Raw genomic sequence first — 6,338 nt, 5'->3', positions numbered from 1 at the left:
GTGTATGAGACAGAAATGTTTTTCAAAGGAAAGCAAAGTATTTTGGCATTTTGATTGCCGTATTTGTCTTCCGGAACCTTTTATGTATGATTTGTACGTCAGATGCAACACTTTGGTATTCTGGCTATTGTGCTCACCTTCTGTACATTTTACTTCGGTTATGGCTTCGTTTGTTTTTTGGTGTTTCATGCCTTACATGCTCAGTACATATGCCGTACTGACCCCCTTTCTTCGGGGGCTGCGTTTCATGCCGCGCAGGTACTCCCAGATGAGTTGAAGATATTATGGAAGATGTTCCAGCGAGGATGGCAAGCTCCATTTGCTCCCGGAGAACTGCCGAGTCAGAATATATGTGTTAAAGGTTCTGTTAATGTTAGAGACTTTGCAGACAGAGTCGTGGGTATTGGTTGTCAGTCTGTAAGCGGCTCCGTCAGCCGATATGTCGGTTTATGTTATGTACTGGATTTTGTATGATCATAGATTTGTTCGGCTTGGAAGCTACGAGAAAGAATATTTCAAAAAAAAAAATTACTATGTATTTTATCTTATTTGATTTAAAAAGTTTGATGTGATTTTATGCACAGAAAGTCTGAGGGTTCGCTCGGCCCTAAGTAAGGGTCGGGTGCCCATCACACCCTAGTAAGGTTGGGGTGTGACAAAGTGGTATCAGAGCAGGTCTGTCCTAGGGGTTGTCTGTAAAGTCGTGTCCGGTAGAGTCCTGTTTATGGTGTGTAACGCGCCACATTATAAACAGGAGGCCACGGGGCATTTAGGGATTGTTGACCTTCTTTCCGTAATAAGATCGTGCGATAGAGCCAAGACGTAGGAAAAATGAAACCCTTTCCGTAAGCCTTACATACGATGGAGAAGGGTAAGTGATGATATGGAAAGGTCACGAGGACAAGTCTGGATGTATTTGATCTGTTACCTTAGACAGAATGTTCTGGGTGGCTAGAATATGATATATAGATGTATGCTCTGTAAGGTGTTGTTGGTAGTTGCTGTGTACAGATTTCGGATGATAAGAATTTGTGAAGGCGACTATTGAAGACCAAAAAGGGTAAAATGGTAATTGTAAAAGAAGGAACGTATTACGAACATGCCTCGGAATCTGTAAGACCTCGATTCGCCCTGAATCATGTAATAAAGACCATAGGAGAAAGTGGACGTGATTATGTTGGTATTAAGGAACCGAATTCCGCCAACGTTTCGGGGTTAAGCGTGCTAAAGTGGGAGGATGGGTGACCCCCTGGGAAGTATGAAAAATACTCTAAAGATTTAGCTGTCAGAGACAAATGAAAAGGATAGAGTAACCAAAAGGGAAATTAGCGTATGAGGAATGGTTAGAGACCCTAAACGGCCAGATAGTCGCGACAATTGGTAATCTGGAAATTTTTGAAAGAAAGAAAGAACGCAGCGCCTGTGGATAAAGAAAGAGGGACCCTCCCGAAGTACTATAATACCCCATAAGGTCAGTTGAACATTCGAGGACGAATGTTCTAAAGGGGTGGAGGATGTTATATCCCGTATTTCGCACATTCGGAAAAATTTGAAATAATTGTGACTTGAAAGAGGTAAGGCCATATTATGATTTTAATTAACATATAGGTTGTTCATGAAAGGTGTTGGTGTGGAAATATGGAGGAAGGCCAAGGGCAAAATTGGAAATTTCGGAAATTAGTTTCGGGAATTACGAATTATGATCCATCAATAATTGGGCTCAAAAAAAAAAAACATTGAGGCACAATATTGAGAAGGGTGGCCGGTCATAGTCCATTAAGATGCAAGCCCATGTTTTAATTCAAGTCATGTGGTAATTAAATAAATAAAGGGGCCATGGTTCATTCTCGACCATTCATGAAAAAAAAAAAAAAAAAGAGCAAGAACAAAAGGAGGGGTTTTCGGCCCCTTCAAGAAAAAGAGAAAAACATTTCCAAGTCCTTCAATTGTGATCCAAAAATCATGATTTTCTAGCAATATTACTAACTCAAGGATGCTCTTCAACATGATAAAAGTTTTAAGGCAAGAAAGTGCTTGTGTTGGCAAGTGGAGGTTTGAAGAAGATTGGAGAAAGAGGTAAGAATCAATTCCTTTTTATTATGTTATGAAGGTTTGTTTGTGTTGTAGTATGTAGAAATGAATAAAAAGTGTGAAATTGATGTGTTATGGGTGTGTTTGTATGTGGCCGGATGTGGTGGGTGTTGGAGAGAAGATGAATTTATTTTACTTAGTTTATTAATTGTGTTGTTGTGTTCTTGTGGAGTAAATGAAGGAGAATAGTTCAAGTTGGTATGAAAATCCATTGTTAAGTTGTTGTAGGAAAATATGCAACTTTATTATAGTTTATGTAATTATGAGAATGAAATTGTAAGATGCAAATTGTTGTTGTTGTAAATGAAATTGAGGATAAGAATATGTTGTGGATGTTTATGTCGAAGATTGGAAGTTTAGGTGAATTATGGTTTGGGTGGAAGTTTGTATATTTTGTGAATATTTTGTAGAAACGATATGAAATGCTTCCGAATTGTATTGTGATGATCTTGGTTCGGAATGAATATGAGAATGTTGGTATTGATTTGAAAATGGGAAGTTGGAATAAAAGATATTGCGTTATGTTGGAAAGAAGATTAGTTATGCTATAATGTATTTTGTGATGATGGTTGATGTTGTTGGTATTGTTGGGTTGTTGTTGTCGATATTTTGGGCCGAGATGATTCTCGGGGCAGGGAAATTATAGGGGAAATGCTGCCCAAAATTTTTTGTAGACAAGTGATGAATTAATGATTTGAATGCTAAAAGTCTTACTATTGACAATTGGTAAATATGACCATTTGTAGATTTTGGGCGAAACGGGAATTGAGTTTGGACAAGCATAAGGCGCAAGTGAGGTATGTAAAGCTATCCCTTTTCTTCTCTTGGCATGTCCTAGGTGTACTAGATTCGGATTTGAGCCTCGTAGGTTATTCTGCTCATGGGAATGCGAGTCTGAATTTTTGGTACTATTTATTCAGCACAATTGAATTATAGCCCTTAAGTTTTGTTGGAAAACTGTTCAAACATCCATAACCCGTACAGACGTGATCGGCTCGCTTTGAAACCTTCAGGGATGACTCCATAGAGTCCAATGTTTGTAAAATATATCCGCCACCTCGACTTGACCCGAGGTGGGCCCACAAGTTCCGAAACTTCCTACGTTTTTCTCACTTGAGCTATTTTTGTATGATATAAAAGTAAGACTTTCGTCTATGAATCTAAGACTCTGTTTGATTCGTTCCATAAGTCATTGGAAAGTTCCTTAATGTGAATATCCTGATGTGAGCATGTAATTCGATATAAGGAGTCTGCTATGAGTAATCTGATATAGGTATGTTGACAGAAACATCCTGACACAGGTAATCTGATATAAGTATCCGAAATAAGTATTCGGTTATAAATAATCCGTTACGAATATCCTGGTAATACATTCGATTCTTTCATCGGGTTTTAATTTATGTGCACCTAGTTTCTTACTAATCCGCTCGTATATACGCTATGATCCCTTTCACCGAGTTCCGGGCCGGTATGTATCGTGCGTATGGTTCGCCGCGTCCCTTGTCTTGGAGTCGAGTTCCATGTATGTAATTTCGAAGTATGATGTGTCCGACTCCGGGGTACTGTGGTATATGTCCGTCCCCGGTTGCCGTGTATATGGAGTATGATGTGTTCGGTTCCAGAGTACTGTGGTATATGTCCGTCTCCGGTTACCGTGTACGGTTCCGGAGTACTGTGGTATATGTCCGTCTTCGGTTACCGTGTACGGTTCTGGGGTACTGTGGTATATGTCCGTCCCTAGTTACTGTGTATATAGATTATGATGTGACTGGTCCTCGGGTTCTCATGGTATATGTCCGGTTCCCGAGATACCGTATACATGTTATGAAATCTTCTGGAGCATGGTGTGTTATGGCGCCAGAGACGAGAGTGGCGACCATGTTCCTGCGCCCTTTGCATGACTTTGGTATGTATCAGTTGTGGTTGAAAAGTAAGTATTCTGATATTCTGGATAAGCTACTTACCTTCGGTATTTTTCTGATATACGATTTTGGTATACATGAATCTATTCACCGAGTCCCTCACCGAGGGTCGGGGCACGTTGTATGTATGTGTGATGCATGATTCTGACATGTGTGATTTATGTTTGGAAAGTAATAAATTTGGTTATTGACCGCTGGACCCCTGACCGCGGTATCTACGACATTGACCGTTGGACCCCTGACCGCGGTATGTGCGACATTGATCGCTGGACTCCTGACCGCGGTATGCCGCATTTGTGATGTTGACCGCTGGACCCCTGACCGCGGTATCTGCGACATTGACCGCTGGACCCCTGACCGCGGTATGTCGGGTTTGGCATGCTAACCGCTGGACACTTGGTTGCGGTATGTGTGATAGTGACCGCTGGACTTTTGGCCGCAGTAATTGTGTGTTTGATTTTCTGTGTGTATGAGACGGAAATGTTTTTCAAAGGAAAGCAAAGTATTTTGGCATTTTGATTGTCGTATTTGTCTTCCGGAACCTTTTATGTATTATTTGTAAGTCAGATGCAACACTTTGGTATTCTGGCTATTGCGCTCACCTTCTGTACATTTCACTTCGGTTATGGCTTCGTTTTTTTTTTGGTGTTTCATGCCTTACATGCTCAGTACATATTCCGTACTGACTCCCTTTCTTCGGCGGCTGCGTTTCATGCCCCGCAGGTACTTCCAGATGAGTTGAAGATATTATGGAAGATGTTCCAGCGAGGATGGCAAGCTCCATTTGCTCCCGGAGAACTGCCGACTCAGAATATATGTGTTAAAGGTTCTGTTAATGTTAGAGACTTTGCAGACAGAGTCGTGGGTATTGGTTGTCAGTCTGTAAGCGGCTCCGTCAGCCGATATGTCGGTTTGTGTTATGTACTGGATTTTGTATGATCATAGATTTGTTCGGCTTGGAAGCTACGAGAAAGAATATTTCAAAAAAAAAATTACTATGTATTTTATCTTATTTGATTTAAAAAGTTTGATGTGATTTTATGCACAGCAAAGTCTGAGGGTTCGTTCGGCCCTAAGTAAGGGTCGGGTGCCCATCACACCCTAGTAAGGTTGGGGTGTGACAGATACTATTGGTCCTCAATCAATCATATCGAAATAACATCCGCAAGCCGACAAGGCTGCCATCATATAACAATATCATATGCAGGCCGACAAGGCTGCCACTATAGACGAACATCATACCACAACACATCGTATAGACACAGCTGAACAGAACCCATACACAACCCACACATATGTCTACAGACCTCTAAGAGTATCAACTAAGAGTATCAACAGCAACGTAACATATGACGGGACAGGGCCCCGTCGTACCCTTGGATAACCACATACATATATATATATATATATATATATCATGAGATCTGTATTAGAAATCTAAACTCCGGAGCAACGGAGCTCTCCAAGATATCTGAGTAGGAGTCTTATGCTGAAAGGTCACCAAACCGACTATCTGTACCTGCGGGCATGAAACGCAGCCCCCCGAAGAAAGGGGGTCAGTACGGGATATGTACTGAGTATATAAAACATGAAATACAGTAAAAGGGATCATAACTGAAATAAGGAGTATAGGAACAAGTACAATGTCCAGAATACCAAAAATACTTGCCTTTGGAACATAAATCATGCATGTCAATATCATATATCATATACATACATATTCCGTACCCGACCCTCTATTGAGGGACTCGGTGAATGAAATCATCATATGCCCTCCTAGCCGCCATAACATATCATCATATCATCACATCATCATATCATCATATCATCATATCATCATTATATATACATATATACCGTACCCGGACCTCTAGTGAGGGACTCGGTGAACAATGCAGTGAAACTGTGCACGATAACATACCCGGCCCGGGACTCGGTGAAAGGCATATTCAGGCATGCACGAGTAGAGTAGTGAGAAACTATATGCAATTTAAAGCATATCTGAGACTCAACGGAATAATCAAACGAACCATCATTTGAAAATCGAGACAATAGTCATATCAAATACCTTTCGGATATCACTATGGATTATATCAAAATAGAACTTTGGAATCATATGTACATATAAAAACATAAAAAAAAAAAAAAAGTATGTTCTGGGGATCAAGAACATTAGCCATCCTAGTGGCTCTAGGAATAGGAATTTCTTTGGAATCATATATATATATATATTATCTGTTCATTTCACAAAGGCCATGCCAAAAAGAAAGAAGGGTTAACTTTACATACCTTTAGCGCTTATTCGCCACACAATACATATACGCT

This window comes from Lycium barbarum, chromosome 8 (assembly GCF_019175385.1).
Source record: "Lycium barbarum isolate Lr01 chromosome 8, ASM1917538v2, whole genome shotgun sequence".
Lineage (NCBI taxonomy): Eukaryota > Viridiplantae > Streptophyta > Magnoliopsida > Solanales > Solanaceae > Lycium > Lycium barbarum.
The sequence above is the reverse complement of the archived record's forward strand: the minus strand, read 5'-3'. Positions refer to the sequence as shown.